General features: G+C 37.2%; 1 protein-coding gene across 7 annotated transcripts in view; it reads left to right on the top strand.

Annotated features, from left to right (window-relative positions):
- VPS13B (vacuolar protein sorting 13 homolog B) overlaps positions 1-17,135 on the top strand; it is a 792,142-nt gene that overhangs the window by 573,791 nt on the left and 201,216 nt on the right. The gene's annotated exons all lie outside the window — the stretch shown is intronic.

The raw sequence follows: 17,135 nt of genomic DNA, 5'->3' as shown, positions 1-17,135 counted from the left end.
CAAATGCTTTTTCAGCATCTATTGAGAGTATCATATGGTTCTTGTTCTTTCTTTTATTGATGTGTTGTATCACATTGACTGATTTGCGGATGTTGAACCAACCTTGCAGCCCTGGAATAAATCCCACTTGGTCGTGGTGAATAATCTTTTTAATGTACTGTTGAATCCTATTGGCTAGTATTTTGTTGAGTATTTTCGCATCTGTGTTCATCAAGGATATCGGTCTATAGCTCTCTTTTTTGGTGGGATCCTTGTCTGGTTTTGGGATCAAGGTGATGCTGGCCTCATAAAATGAGTTTGGAAGTTTTCCTTCCATTTCTATTTTTTGGAACAGTTTCAGGAGAATAGGAATTAGTTCTTCTTTAAATGTTTGGTAGAATTCCCCCGGGAAGCCGTCTGGCCCTGGGCTTTTGTTTGTTTGGAGATTTTTAATGACTGTTTCAATCTCCTTACTGGTTATGGGTCTGTTCAGGCTTTCTATTTCTTCCTGGCTCAGTTGTGGGAGTTTATATGTTTCTAGGAATGCATCCATTTCTTCCAGATTGTCAAATTTATTGCCGTAGAGTTGCTCATAGTATGTTCTTATAATAGTTTGTATTTCTTTGGTGTTAGTTGTGATCTCTCCTCTTTCATTCATGATTTTATTTATTTGGGTCCTTTCTCTTTTCTTTTTGATAAGTCGGGCCAGGGGTTTATCAATTTTATTAATTCTTTCAAAGAACCAGCTCCTAGTTTCGTTGATTTGTTCTATTGTTTTTTTGGTTTCTATTTCATTGATTTCTGCTCTGATCTTTATGATTTCTCTTCTCCTGCTGGGCTTAGGGTTTCTTTCTTGTTCTTTCTCCAGCTCCTTTAGGTGTAGGGTTAGGTTGTGTACCTGAGACCTTTCTTGTTTCTTGAGAAAGGCTTGTACCGCTATATATTTTCCTCTCAGGACTGCCTTTGTTGTGTCCCACAGATTTTGAACCGTTGTATTTTCATTATCATTTGTTTCCATGATTTTTTTCAATTCTTCTTTAATTTCCCGGTTGACCCATTCATTCTTTAGAAGGATACTGTTTAGTCTCCATGTATTTGGGTTCTTTCCAAACTTCCTTTTGTGGTTGAGTTCTAGCTTTAGAGCATTGTGGTCTGAAAATATGCAGGGAATGATCCCAATCTTTTGATACCGGTTGAGTCCTGATTTAGGACCGAGGATGTGATCTATTCTGGAGAATGTTCCATGTGCACTAGAGAAGAATGTGTATTCTGTTGCTTTGGGATGAAATGTTCTGAATATATCTGTGATGTCCATCTGGTCCAGTGTGTCATTTAAGGCCTTTATTTCCTTGCTGATCTTTTGCTTGGATGACCTGTCCATTTCAGTCAGGGGAGTGTTAAAGTCCCCTACTATTATTGTATTATTGTTGATGTGTTTCTTTGATTTTGTTATTAATTGGTTTATATAGTTGGCTGCTCCCACATTGGGGGCATAGATATTTAAAATTGTTAAATCTTCTTGTTGGACAGACCCTTTGAGTATGATATAGTGTCCTTCCTCATCTCTTATTATAGTCTTTGGCTTAAAATCTAATTGATCTGATATAAGGATTGCCACTCCTGCTTTCTTCTGATGTCCATTAGCATGGTAAATTCTTTTCCACCCCCTCACTTTAAATCTGGAGGTGTCTTCGGGCTTAAAATGTGTTTCTTGGAGGCAACATATAGATGGGTTTTGTTTTTTTATCCATTCTGATACCCTGTGTCTTTTGACAGGGGCATTTAGCCCATTCACATTCAGGGTAACTATTGAGAGATATGAATTTAGTGCCATTGTATTGCCTGTAAGGTGACTGTTACTGTATATGGTCTCTGTTCCTTTCTGATCTACCACTTGTAGGCTCTCTCTTTGCTTAGAGGACCCCTTTCAATATTTCCTGTAGAGCTGGTTTGGTATTTGCAAATTCTTTCAGTTGTTGTTTGTCCTGGAAGCTTTTAATCTCTCCTTCTATTTTCAATGATAGCCTAGCTGGATATAGTATTCTTGGCTGCATGTTTTTCTCGTTTAGTGCTCTGAAAATATCATGCCAGCTCTTTCTGGCCTGCCAGGTCTCTGTGGATAAGTCAGCTGCCAATCTAATATTTTTACCATTGTATGTTACAGACTTCTTTTCCCGGGCTGCTTTCAGGATTTTCTCTTTGTCACTGAGACTTGTAAATTTTACTATTAGGTGACGGGGTGTGGGCCTATTCTTATTGATTTTGAGGGGCATTCTCTGAACCTCCTGAATTTTGATGCTCGTTCCCTTTGCCATATTGGGGAAATTCTCCCCAATAATTCTTTCCAGTATACCTTCTGCTCCCCTCTCACTTTCTTCTTCTTCTGGAATCCCAATTATTCTAATGTTGTTTCGTCTTATGGTGTCACTTATCTCTCGAATTCTCCCCTCGTGGTCCAGTAGCTGTTTGTCCCTCTTTTGCTCAGCTTCTTTATTCTCTGTCATTTGGTCTTCTATATCACTAATTCTTTCTTCTGCCTCATTTATCCTAGCAGTTAGAGCCTCCATTTTTGATTGCACCTCATTAATAGCTTTTTTGATTTCACCTTGGTTAGATTTTAGTTCTTTTATTTCTCCAGAAAGGGCTTTTATATCTCTCGAGAGGGTTTCTCTAATATCTTCCATGCCTTTTTCGAGCCTGGCTAGAACTTTGAGAATTGTCATTCTGAACTCTAGATCTGACATATTACCGATGTCTGTATTGATTAGGTCCCTAGCCTTCGGTACTGCCTCTTGTTCTTTTTTTTGTGTTGAATTTTTACGTCTTGTCATTTTGTCCAGATAAGAGTAAATGAAGGGGCAAGTAAAATACTAAAAGGGTGGCAACAACCCCAGGAAAATATGCTTTAACCAAATTAGAAGAGATCCAAAATCGTGAGTGGGGAGAAAGGGGATAAAAAGAGGTTCAAAAAGGAAGAAAGAAAAAAGAAAAAGAAAAAAAAAAAAGAAAGAAAAGAAGAGAATATTTTTAAAAAAAGAAAACACCTAAGAAAAATGTAAAAAAATATATATATATATATATATTAGATAAACTAATAAAAAATCGTTAAAAAAGAAAAAGGTAACAGTTAAAAAAAAAAATTTTACCTGAAGGCGAGAAAAAAAAAAGAAAAAGAAAAAATTAAATTAACTGCAAGACTAAAAAAAAATCACAGGAAAAAAGCCATGAGTTCCGTGCTTGGCTTTCTCCTCCTCTGGAATTCTGCTGCTCTCCTTGGTATTGAAACCGCACTCCTTGGTAGGTGAACTTGGTCTCGGCTGGATTTCTTGTTGATCTTCTGGGGGAGGGGCCTGGTGTAGTGATTCTCAAGTGTCTTTGCCCCAGGCGGAATTACACCGCCCTTACCCGGGGCCGGGGTGAGTAATCCGCTCGGGTTTGCTTTCAGGAGCTTTTGTTCCCTGAGCGCTTTCCGTAGAGTTCCAGAGGACGGGAATACAAATGGCGGCCTGCTGGTCTCCGGCCCGGAGGAGCCGAGAGCCCAGGGCCCCACTCCTCAGTGCGCCCTCAGAGAACAGCGCCCAGTTACTCCCGTCTGCCTGACCTCCGGCCGCGCTCCGAGCTCACCGAGCCTGCGACCGGTTCAAGGTAACACGGAGCTGCGAGCTTACTGTCGGCTCTGTCTCTGTAGCCGGCTTTCCCGTTCCAATACCCGCAAGCTCTGCGACACTCAGACACCCCCGATCCTTCTGTGACCCTGCGGGACCTGAGGCCACGCTGACCCCACGTGGGCTTCGCCCTGGTTTAGCCTCTGGAGCGATGTCCCTCAGCGGAACAGACTTTTAAAAGTCCTGATTTTGTGCGCGGTTGCTCCGCCGCTTGCCGGGAGCCGGCCCCTCCCCCCGGGGTCTATCTTCCCGTCGCTTTGGATTCACTTCTCCGCCGGTCCTACCTTTCAGAAAGTGGTTGTTTTTCTGTTTCCAGAATTGCTGTTCTTCTTCTCTTCGATCTGCCATGGATTTTCAGGTGTTTGCAATCTTTAGATAAGCTATCTAGCTAATCTCCGGTTAGCTGAAGCAGTCTCAGCTTGCTACTTCTCCGCCATCTTGACTCCTTCTTCCCTTTTAGTTGATTTTTATATATGGTGTAAGATAGTGGTCTAGTTTCATTCTTTTTGCATGTAGCTGTCTAATTTTTCCAATACCATTTATTGGAGAGACCATCCTTTCCCCATTGTATATTCTTAACTCCTTTGTTGAACATATATGCATGGGTTTATTTCTGGGCTTTCTATTCTTTTTTTTTTTTTTAAAGATTTTATTTATTTATTTGAGAGAGAGACAGTGAGAGAGAACATGAGAGGCGAGAAGGTCAGAGGGAGAAGCAGACTCCCCATGGAGCTGGGAGCCCGATGCGGGACTCGATCCCGGGACTCCAGGACTGTGACCTGAGCCGAAGGCAGTTGCTCAACCAACTGAGCCACCCAGGCGCCCCTGGGCTTTCTGTTCTAAGCCTGATCTATGTATCTGTTTTTATGCCAGTGCCCTACTGTTTGTTTGGTTTTTTTTTTTAAGATTTGATTGATTTATTTGACATCACAAGTAGAAAGAGGGGCAGAGCGGGTGGGGGAGGGAAGCAGGCTCCCCACTGAGCAGAGAGCCCGACGCAGGGCTCTATCCCAGGAACCTGGGATCATGAACTGAGCCAAAGGCAGAGGCTCAACCCACTAAGCCACCCAGGAGCCCCCCCCACGGCTACTGTTTTGATTACAATATTTTTGTAGTATAGTTTGAAATCAGGGAGCCTGATACTTCTGGCTTTGTTCTTCTTTCTCAGGATTGCTTTGGCTATTCATGGTCTTTTGTGGTTCCATACAAATTCTGGGATTATTTGTTCTAGTTGTATGAAAGATGTCATTAGAATTTTGTTAGTAACTGCTCTGATTTATAGATTGCTTTGGTGGTATGGACATTTTGATAATACTAATTCTTCTAGTCTATGCACATGGAATATCTTTCCATTTATTTGCATCATCATTAATTTGTTTCATCAGTGTCTAATCATTTGCAGTGTACAGTTCTTTTACATCCTTGGAATACTTTATTCTTTTTGATGCAATTGTAAATGAGTTTGTTTCCTTGATTCCTCTTTCTGCTACTTTCATTATTAGTGTATAGAAACACAATACACACATATTTTTGTATATTAATTTTTTATCCTGCAACTTTCCTGACTTTATTTGTTACTTCTAATAATCTTTTTAGTGGAGTCTTTATAAGATACTGCTCCTCTGTCTTCTTTCCTCTGTGGCTTCTGATGAGAAATCCATAATAATCACAATCATTGTTTCCATATATGTAATGTATTGATTTTCTCTAGCTGCTTTCAAGATTTTTTTCTTTATATTTAGATTACTATGGGTTGATTATAATGCATCTAGGCTTGATTTCTTTGAATTTATCCTTTTTGAGGTTCTCTGAGCTCCTTAACTCTATAACTATGCTTTTTAAAACCAAATTCAGAAACATCTTAACTATTATTTCTTTAAATATTTTTCTGCACCAATCTTTCTCCTCTTCTTTTGAGGACACCAACATTTAAAATTTTAGAATTATTCCACAGGTCCCTGAGACTCCATTCTTTTTTTTTTTTCTTTTTTCCTACTTTATTTCTTCTTCTCTGTTCTTCATATTAAATAATTTCTATTGAATATTCCAGTTCTAAAATTTTAATTTGTTCCTTTCTGTAGTTTCTCTTTCTCTTCTAAGAACTTATGTATTTCCATTCATTCAAGCATATTTACCTTACCTCCTGAAGCATAGTTATAACACCTGCTAGAATCTTAAATGCTGTGTCATTGCCGCCATGGCCCAGCCATTACATTAGCTGCCCCCAACCTCCCCCCTGCCCAGACTCACTGTGCCCACCCTTGGGGCAAAACCAGGAAAGAGAAAGAAATATAAAAGGCAGGGGCGCCTGGGTGGCTCAGTGGGTTAAGCCTCTGCCTTCAGCTCGGGTCATGATCTTGGGGTCCTGGATCCAGCCCTGCATCAGGCTCTCTGTTCAGCAGGGAGCCTGCTTCCCCCTCTCTCTGTCTGCCTCTCTGCCTACTTGTGATCTCTCTCTCTCTGTCAAATAGATAAATAAAATCTTTTTTTTAAAAAAAAAAAGAAATATAAAAGGCAGTGGGTTTTCCTATGCCCTTGAAACCACAGGAGCCTTGTTTCCCAGACGCAAGGACTTTAGCTGTTCTTGCCGTCACTGCACACCACAACCTAAGACTCCCTCTCAAAGTAGAGAAAAGAAGAAAAACAAAACAAAGCAGGAAACCCATCACTGTAGGGGTTACATCTGCAAGTTTGACTGCCCTCCTCAATCTGCATTATTGTTGTTTACTTTTTCCCAGTCCTCAGGCATTTATTTTTTGTATTTTTTCTCAAGTTTTTGATTGTAAGCAGCATGAGAGTTAGGTTGCAGTGAGCTTATTATGATTCTGGCTGGCACCAGAAGTCCCGCAATTGTAAAATAATAAAACTGTTTTGTAGACTATTTGCCAAGACATGGTTTTCTGAGGAACTTAGTACATGATTTCCTCCAAAAGTGACACTTCAATATCTTTACATCTGTGAGCACAGATCAATTAATATATTGTAATGAATAAGCTGCTTCCAGGGAATTGTCAGCATTAGCTTGATTCTGCCCATGTCACCACCAAGCAAAGAACATGTTCAGATACTCAGAGGGTGGTAATTGTGTTATTTCTCTGTGGTCCTGAGGGATATCCTTTCATATATTATAAAATCAAGTTAGAAGTTAGAAGTGCTGTGAAATTCATTGTCAGTCTGTCTTCTCAGCTCATGTGACTGATACGTACGTGTGTGTGTGTGTGTGTATTATTATATATGCCATTTATGCACATACCTGTTGAAAAACCTGAATTCTATGAGAGCCTACCCAGAACAGATGCTAAATGAAATCTATATTTGTACCTATCCCTACACCTTTTTTTTTTTTTTTTAAAGAAACCTGAAGTGAAACAGAAGTGATGACATTTACTTACAGTTTTGAAAGATTAGGGGCGCCTGGGTGGCTCAGTGGGTTAAATCCTCTGCCTTCAGCTCAGGTCATGATCTCAGGGCCATGGGATTGAGCCCCAAATTGGGCTCTCTGCTCAGCAGGGAGCCTGCTTCCCTCTCTATCTGTGCTTGCTTCTCTGCCTACTTGTGATCTCTGTCAAATAAATAAATAAAATCTTTAAAAAAATTTTTTTGGAAAGATTAATAAAGTATAATCCCAATCCTCATAATTTAGTGATCTTACATTATGCCAGCTTTACCTATAAGTGTATATATGGTGGTTTGTTTATACCTGTAAGTGTACATATAATTTTAAAAATGACAGATTATCTCAAGCCTAAATTATCAACTTGAGTTTCTTTTATGACTGTTAATATCCTGTGCATGATCTTCCATCTAGTCCCAGTAGATAATACATCTGTGAGTCAACAAGTTTCTTTTTAAAATGTGAAAATAATGTGACAGTGGGCTTTCCCATGTCCTTACCTGGAGCAACCTCTAACAGAAATGAGATCTTCTGCCAGCACCTCTATATGCAGCAGCTGTAATATTGGCAGTTCTCATTTAAGTAAAGATGTATGTAGTTGTTTTTAACATAATCGTATTAGTTGTGTTTATAAATATTTAAAATTTGGTATTCATTTTATTTTAAGGTAATGTAGTCCAGATTTGAAATTGCCTCATATCTTGACTATGCAGCCCAGGGCAGACTTAAAAAGTCATTTCTCTTCTTGTTTGTTTGGGGCTTTTTGTTTATTTCTGGAGAAATGACTGTGCCATCTGGTCAGTTATGAAGGATTTGAACCATTCCGAGGGAATTTAACTAACCCCCACACTTCCTCAGCACATGGTCAGTTAGTCCGGTAGCTTATTACTCATTAGGTAACAGGAACAAACCGATTTGAAGACAGTTGCTTCAGCCATCCTGCAGCTTCCTTACCTTCCTGTAATTTTTCAAACATTGGGTAGACTAAAATACAGAAATTAAACTTGATTAGAATTTATACTGAAAGATCAGGTAATCATATATTTCTGGGTATGACAAAAATATCCACAACATTTTATCTATAGTATGGGATACTTTCCACATTTTAAAGTCTTATAAACATTACATATATGACTTCATATCTAATTAAGAGGCAAACACGGAATAGAGGTCAAGATTTGGAGTCAGTCAGTCCTGAGTTCTAATCCCAGCCTGGCTTTTCTTAACAACCATGTGACCTCAGACAAGTTATTTAGAATAGGTGGTTAACACTTACCGAGAACAGGCGGAGAACAGTGGTAGCAACCTTCTAGAACTGATGTGAGAATTAAGTGATACGTATGTATGGATGGAGCACTTAGCTAAGTGTGTAGCACAGGGCTCCAGGAATGTTAATATTGCCATTGTTGCTTTTATCATCATTCTTAACATCTTTAAGTTGAGTTTAAAATAGTGGTTGTAATTAACCCCCCCCAAAAAAATTTCACATCATTTTAGTGCAATTTATGGCTATTGTGTAGTTTTGAAATTTTCAGTCACAGTAATTGGCTTCTTTATCCTTTCATGAATAGGTCTGCAAAAAATGTGCTGAAGACATCTGAGTAAACCAACAGTTGGAAAATCATAAACTGCCTTCTTACACCTCATAAATCATATCTTGATTTCATTTAGTAATTGTGACTTTAAGAGAAGGATTGAATTACATGTCTCTTTAGAATTAAAGGTTTTGCTAATGTCTCTGGAAAGGCTTCGAATTAACCTGTGACTTTAATGTCATAATGATCACAACTTGAACATTTATCTGAAAATTTAGCTGCTGGGAACATTTCTTTCTGGCCAGTAATATGAAATGAAATTACTACTTTGACAGAAATCAGCAAGTAAGTAGGTCTCATAAGTGAGAGAAACTCTAGTGGATCATTCAAGGAGAGTTGTGGGGAGACTGTTACATAAGAAGTTGACCCCAGCGAGCAGGGGGAATTAACATATGGCAAAGGATATTGGAATGGAAATCAGAAATTTTGACTTTTAGTTTTGGCTCTAATACCAAGATTCTTTGATGCAAATAAGTAAATTTCTTGGTGTCTTAGTTTCCTTATATCTAAAATGGGTTTAATAATACCTGGTCTTTGTAGTTTCATGGTTTAATCTTAGCTCCAAATGAGATATTTATGAAATACCTTAGAACTATGAAATATTATTCAACTGCAAGTGGGGACTTCTGTAGTTATTAGGAGTTGAAGGAAGAGCTTACTAGACCTCACTTTTTGAACAGGAGAAAGACTACTATCCTGGCCCTTTTGGCATCCATCCCAATCATCAGCATTTACTTAAAATGAATGAGAAATAGGAGGAATTATTTAAAGCCACTGAATTAACTTTCAATGCTACAGAACTCAGACTTTGCTCAGAACAGACAAAAGGCTATTAGGATTAAGTTGAAAAAAAAAATATATATATATATATATAATCAAATGTCCTGTAAAACATCTGAAACCCATATTAGAATTTAACATGAAAACAGCCAAATAGGAAAGAAATCAAGAATACCACAAAACAGCATAGAAAATAAATTGAAAGGACTTCATTGAAATGATATTTCACATATTATCTGCTGGTCAGCATCATCAAATATAAATAATGTAGTTCCTCATAGCAAGATATGGAAGACTTGTTTCTAAAAGTAAGAGCCAATGGGCACTGATGATCACACACATGTAAAGCAGCCACTTTAATCCTTCCTCTTCCTCTTCTCCTAGGCTCCAGGCTTGGGATTTCAAACTAGGAAACTTCCTCTTTCCCTTCCCATCACATCTTATGAGACACATGGTACAGAGCATAGGCCAAATGCCTGGGTATCAGCAAAAAGATGGTGGCACTTACCTCGCTTCCGCAGCAATTTAGAACTGGTTTCTTGATTGATTTTGTTGTTCTGACATTGAATCTTGACTGTGTTTTAAGGATCTGGGTTCCTTCACAATTTAATTTTCAGGCATTCTGAGGATTTTATGGACTACATTTGCTTCTGTAGCTACAATTTTTAAAAAAAGGAAAAGAAAAAGATAGCCATTTAAACTAAGGATCATGAAATAAATATAGAAAATATGAAAAACTCAGTAAGCCTGTATGTAGCTTTGCCTTTTTTTTTAATAGATGGTGGTCAAAAGGTGTCTGTTCTGATTATGACCTCTCACTGTAGGGAGAGACACTTCCAGCCTCTGAGTACAGGCAAACCAAGTACACTAGTGGCTTCTAGAAGAGGACCCTTTGGAGCTTTAACAATATCAATTTCATAGGTAGAGGTAAATACATCTGTAGATGCTTTTCTTGAAATTTTATTCAAGTTCTTTTAAGAAACACCTTTGTGTATTCTTGACTTTGCACAAAAGGATTAAGGTAAAAGACCATCTAGGAGCATCTTCTCAGTGAACTTGGAGAGAGGATGGGAGAATAGGGATTCTCTCTAAGACGTCACCTACTAACCTGCTTCTCTTATAGGTACTTTTCCCCTTTCCCCTCTGACAAGCTGTTAACTCTGCTTGATCCTCTTTAACAAAAGAAAGCTGTATGAAATTGAAATTCCGATGCACTGACCATGTTTTTGAACACCGAAAATGATTTTAAAGTGTCATTCCAATCTTTTCTTTGTATAAAACTTGATATACCCAGATACCTTACTAAAAGGAGTCTCGAACTCCTGGTTTAAAAAATGGAAAGGAGTCTGTTTTGGCTTACAGATGATTTACTTCCTTGATTCATACATAGGCCAGATATTTCTAAGGGATGGAAAAGAATGTAAGACTATAATTTTGATAATTACCAGAACCCAAGTGCAGGGAAATGTTTAGGTCAATAAGTTCTCCTCAGCCAGGAGTATTTAATAGAGAAGTAAACTACATTGACTAGTATTTTAAACCTAAGTAGTTATTATTTTAGGAATTAAATATAAGTAAGCTTACTCTGTTTTTTAAGATCGAAATTGGATATAATTTCCACTAATAGACAGTGTTTTATTTTTTATCTGTTATATTCCTCTTCAGATCAGTGAAAAAAAAGATTTTTCAAAATTGTAGAGCAAAAACAAAAACTGGGAAGAGTAGACTTTGAAAGACACTGCATACACGTACTCCTCTTTTCTTTAAAGGTTGTGTTTTAGAAACAAAATAGTGACTGTTCATTGAAGTCTTACCATGATGTGTCCCACACAAACCATGTTGCACATATTATCTGATATAATATTCTCAACAACTCACAGCCCATTATCCCCATTTTTGGAAACTAAGAAACTGAGACTCTGTGAAGTTAAAATTAAATTTACCCACTTTAAGGAGTCAGGACTTAAACCCAGATCTGTATGCCTCCAAAGATCACATTCTTTTCTTTACCCTGAATTTTCTACTGTTTTATAAACTGATGTAAACTCTTCTATGGAAAAAAATTGTGAAAAAGCTCAATGAAAGTAGGACTGTCCATGTTCAGTAAATCCTAGGTCAAATGGCAATCTATTTCCTAAACCTCTTCCCTATGACAGTATCCTTTCACCTGCTGTTTGTCCCTCAAGAGTTCATCAGAAGTCACTTAAATGTTATTTCATAAACATAACAAACCAGCCTACCTCAGGCCAAAGAGAACCAGTCTCCCTGAGCAGCTATCCATGTGCCTTTGGCCTGGGCTCATTCACTATGGCAGACTGCAGCATGCTTGCAACCATAACCGGTCATTGGAGACTTTGCAAAAAGTGAATAAAATCTAGTCTTCTTTCTTTTAAAAAACAGACAGTAGATCCTTTTGGCCTCTGTGGAACTAACGAAATGAAGACAGAACTAAATCTTGAGGCTATTTGCAGTGCTACATCATACAAGCGTTTTATGCTTCCGAGGAATTGTACTGTCAGAAAACAGTGCAATATGGCATTGGAGCAAAAAGTTGCTGAAATTTAAATCTGCAACAGTAGCTTAGGGAACACATTAATTTTAATCATAATGATTTAGGGATGGTAACATTAGCATCAATAGGATTAGAAATTAAAGCATGATGTAATTTCAAAAGTTGTTACTAATATTGAGCAGGATTTTGTTACCCAGGACTGCCAGCAGCAACAGGATCAGATTAATTAGATGAATACGGCAAGAAGCTAATACTGAGAGGGAGATGGCAAACCATTTACTTACTGGAGAAAACATGGTTAAAATGAGGGATGCCAAAAGACAATCAAATGTTTATTTTTCAGTACACATCCCCCAAATTTCAATTAATAACATTTTTTTTCCAGAAACATAAGTTTATGAGAACTTTCCATCAAAGGAAAATTTTGTGTCCTTGACTTTGCTCTGTATTTGCGTTAGCATTCATTTTCTGCAAAAATGTAAAGGAAAAAGGTATCCCGAGACAGTTGAATCAAAGGGGCAAAAGCATTATTGCAACTATAGTTAATTGCATCTTGCACAACAAAATCTTTGCCTGGAACTGCCAGGGAAATCACCACTGGGCTAACTACTTTCTGCCTTCCTTAATCAGCCTACTTATGGAGATGTTCTTGAGCACAAAAGTGGCCAAGGGAGAGCAGAAAGAGGCACAGATTATCAACTGTTCTGTAAACCCAAGACTGATAAAAGTAAATGTTGTGGAAGAGGGAGAGAATGACGAAGAAAATAAAAGAGAGACTTAGCTTTCAAATAAATTCTTATGGCATGGGGTTTTTAAAAAAATTCGAAGTTCATTATTCACATGGCGAAAGAAATGAAAACATTGTCTCTGCAATGGCTAACACTTAGAAGTATCTGGTATAAAAGTAGCTGGACTTCATTCAGTGTTAAGTCAATCTTTAAATGAGGAAATTATCACTGACATCTGGGAAATGTCTTCTCATTGGGACCTTAGTAAAAATGCAGCTTAGTTATGGTGAGAAAAAAAAAAAAAAACAACAGAAAACAAAAAACTCCTGCCACACAGTGTAACAAAGCAAAGTAGAATAAAGTAGTAGAATAAAGCTTACAAAGTCTGTAGCATGCAGCTGTTCTATGAGAGCTTGGGAAACAAACTTTTTGTTAAGTAGAAGATTGCAAAGAAAGTAAGAGTTGGTCACGCTGAATCATGTTATATTTTATATAATTCAAATATTAGACAAAAACATACTTTGTGAATATTTGCTAAGGTTTAAAAAATAATAATAATAATGAGCAGCAGTACAAAGACCACTTTTATCAGATTCAGAAGAGGACCTCCCAAGCAGTTAAGTGACATGAAGGTTTGTGAAGAAGAGCAAGTAATCTACAAATACAGAGAATACAATCTGAAGTAAGTCTCTGTGTAAGCTAATAATATCTTGATCCATCTGTGAATGGACTGGAGACTTCCTGAATCTTCTCTTTGGGTGTTCTTTGTGACTTGATATGAAGAAGTATTTTCTTTTGAAGGCCGGGTCAACCCAGAAGGAAACCAAATAGTATAATTTTGTCAATACGATTGTCTTGTTGAAGCGAATTCCCATTGATTTTGAACAAAATTTATGGCTATGAGCAATTTGTCATTTGTTCTGACCCATTTACCCCACTCTACAACTCCTAATGCCACTATCTGGGGCACCTGGGTGGCCCAGTGGGTTAAAGCCTCCACCTTCAGCTCAGGTCATGATCCCAGGGTCCTGGGATCGAGCCCCACATCGGGCTCTCTGCTCTGCAGGGAGTCTGCTTCCTCTCTCTCTCTCTCTCTCTCTCTCTTTCTCTGCCTGCCTCTCTGCCTACTTGTGACCTCTGTGAAATAAATAAATAAAATCTTTATTAAAAAAAGAAAAAGATACCACTATCTCCTGTTTCTTAGGTTTAGGGACAACAGCATAAATGTGCTCATCGACATCAGCAGAAGTTTACTCTGCCCGAGAGCTTCCTGTGCTCAAATAAATAGATGTTTGCTCAGTACAGAGAAGAAAACTATCAAAAGTCTGAAGGAGCTTCCAGTATGAAGTAATCATCCCTATCTGTCATTCTATTTATATTATATTCACAGGCTCCTCTAATCTTAGCTTATCTGGTACTTTCCCAGCTACATTGACCCTGAGGAATGTGTAATATGAATCTCATTTTTGAGACTTGATGATGGAATTAAGGAGAAGTTAAATTGAAGACATTACAGAAGTCTAAAAGTCATGCCCCTCATCATCTAGCCAGTAGAACATAAGGGACTAAATAGTGACTTCCAGACTTGAGCTATTTCTGTGGGATTCTGACAGACCTTTCTGCTACTACTGCCGCTTCATCTAACTGCTGTGACTAGAGGCATCTCCCAGTAAAACTGGGAGAGTAGCCACTGTCCTGTCATACATCAGTATTCATCAATCATGCAACCTGTATTTTCCTGAATATTCCTCATTTTAGTTATTCTTTTCTGTCAGCTCTATAAATACATCTGTACTTTCAAATCAGTTGTGTAGCCATATTAAACCAACAATATCATTAAACCAGTAATTTGGGGGGAAAACAGTCTTTGAAAGTTTGGCACTTTGCATGGATTTCCTAGACTTTCACATTTTTTTAAATTCCAAATTCCTATTCTGCTTCCTACTATTGCCAGTTTGTTTATTCCATCTCCATTAAGTCATATCCCCCTGTAATTGCCCCAGTACAGACTCCAAGGCTGGGTGCCAGATGGCCAGGCTCTGTAACTTCTATGAAAAGAGAAGCAACCTGCACAAAACCTATCTTCCCTACTTAGAAAACCCTCATCCACAGTATCAGAATATTGTGCTTCCACCCTCTATACCTTGATGAACATAGAACATCAAAATATCCTTTGACATGCTTTTTTTCTCTCCAATTCACTTCAGTTTTTTTTTTTTTTTTTTTTTTTTTTTTAAGATGCTTGGTGCTTCTTCCTGTTTTCCTCTTCAGCTGTGAATATGCTTAGGATCGTCCTAAAGATGATCATCCCCCAATATGTACATATATATGTATGCAGGTAGATGTATTTCTTTAAGGTAGAGTCCTTTGTGTGGCCTTTCTCATTACAAGGGCATGGATATTTAGGATTTGGGTAGACACTCATTTTCAACCTCTCCCCTACTTGTGTAGAAATACAGTATTTACACTCTTATCAACCATACATAGGAAGATCCATTTCTCCTCTTTCTCCCCCATGCAAGATATTATCAGTATTTTTAATTTATGCTAAGCTGATGAATTTAAAAACCTCTTGCTTTAACATGCTTATGGTTGATTGTCAGGCTGAGCATTTTTTCCCCATTTTTCATAAAACAGTGCTCTCTAGAAATACTAAACAGCTAGAGGGAAAAACAAAATGTTAAAAATGTTTTAAGAAACTATAGGAAAATATGTGATCACCTAGGGATAAATCCATTAAATAAAAGTTAATAGATTTTTGTTCACATCTATAAAGTATGCTTGCAAAAAACATCAGAATTTATTTTAAGGACAGCTACCATACCAAGAGGAAATACTTTCTACATGTGACAAACATTAACACTCATTAACTAATTAAAAAAAAAAAAAGAGTGGGTAAAGTGGGTAAATATTTTGTAGAAGAATCAAATGGCCAGTCAATGAAAAGATGCTTAACCCACTTCGTTTTTTACTATTAACAATATAAAATGGCTCTTACTATGTCAGTATATATAGATTTTCTTGATTCTTCTAAACAATTTGATGGATTACTATTGTTTATTTAGGCATCAATCCTTTGATTAATGTCTAGGTTTTCTGCTGTTTGCTATGATTAGCAACTCTACAGTGTATGTGCACACATGCATATGTGTGTGCATGTGTATGCATGTGTGTGTGAGCTACATATGCATTATCAGTTTTTTAGTCTTGGCCTATCTGATATGTGAAAAATTCTACTTATTTGAAAAAAATTTTCTTTGATTATTACTAAGATTTAGTATCTCATGTTTATACTTGAAAATGTTTATATGACATCTGTTTTCTTCATCTGATATTTCTTTATTAATTTCTTCATTTAATAATCACTTATTCTTTCCTCTACCCATTTTTCTCTATTAATATCTACATCAACTGTATGAGCTCTGTATAATGATCCCTCTTTTTTGTCACTTGAGTTTGAATATGTGATTCCTATAACTCGTTTTGTTTATCCTAAGTTTTATTTGCCAGTCTTTTTTACACATCATATAGATATTTCTACATCAGTTTAATTCTTCTCTGTATGTCATTTATTTAGTTACATCACTTATGTCTGTTTCTCTGTTAGGTCATTGTTCTCTCTCTAGATTTTATTCTCTTCAAAGTGAAGAATTAAACCTCCTCATACAGGTCTAGCACAGTACCATCTACTTAATAATAACTGCTTCTTGATGATGGCTACACAGGTGGGACCCTAGAAGAAGACACTCAGGTCCTTTCAAGTTACATAGCTCCTACAGATTGATTATAGAACCTACCAGCAATAGACTGCTATTATTTCACAATACTTGACCATTATATTTGAAAGAGAGAATAGTATAGTGTTACTATGTAATGGATCTACTATGCATATTCTCACTGCTTTAAATTCACTGATCATATAAAAAGAGAAGAATGCACTAGCTTGGTGTTTGATCTTTACCACATAGATCTAACGTCATGATCAATTGCTTTCAGTATTTTCTTTGAAATCACATAAAGGTTCATATGTGCCAAATTTCATAAGAATCACATGATAAGGTCAAGAAATACAAATTCCAAGGCAGAATTTATATGCCCAGTTCACATATGACAGTAATACTATATAACCATATGTTGAATATAATACACTGTATGTAAATGCTATTCTTGAAAGCAATCCAATCAATAAAACTTAAAATAAATAACACTTTAATAACACATTTCAAATCGACTGAAAATGGAATAGATGGACTCTGTGGCAAGAACATCCCTGTAAAATTGACATTCAGAGGCTATTGAAACACAGAGAATAAAACAATCTTGAAACTAAAGAAAAACTGTGAATATTTAGAAGTTTTTTTGTAAAAAGCCTATTACATCATATGCCAAGATATAACAGTCGTTTTTATTTAAAGAGCTATTTCAATAAAAACCGGATTGCCAAGCAGTAAAAAGCAAATTCCGTTTGCATTCACCAATAGC

This window comes from Mustela lutreola, chromosome 3, assembly GCF_030435805.1.
Source record: "Mustela lutreola isolate mMusLut2 chromosome 3, mMusLut2.pri, whole genome shotgun sequence".
In the NCBI taxonomy this organism is placed as follows: Eukaryota; Metazoa; Chordata; class Mammalia; order Carnivora; family Mustelidae; genus Mustela; species Mustela lutreola.
Note: the sequence above shows the minus strand (reverse complement) of the source record. Positions and strands in the feature narration are given on the sequence as shown.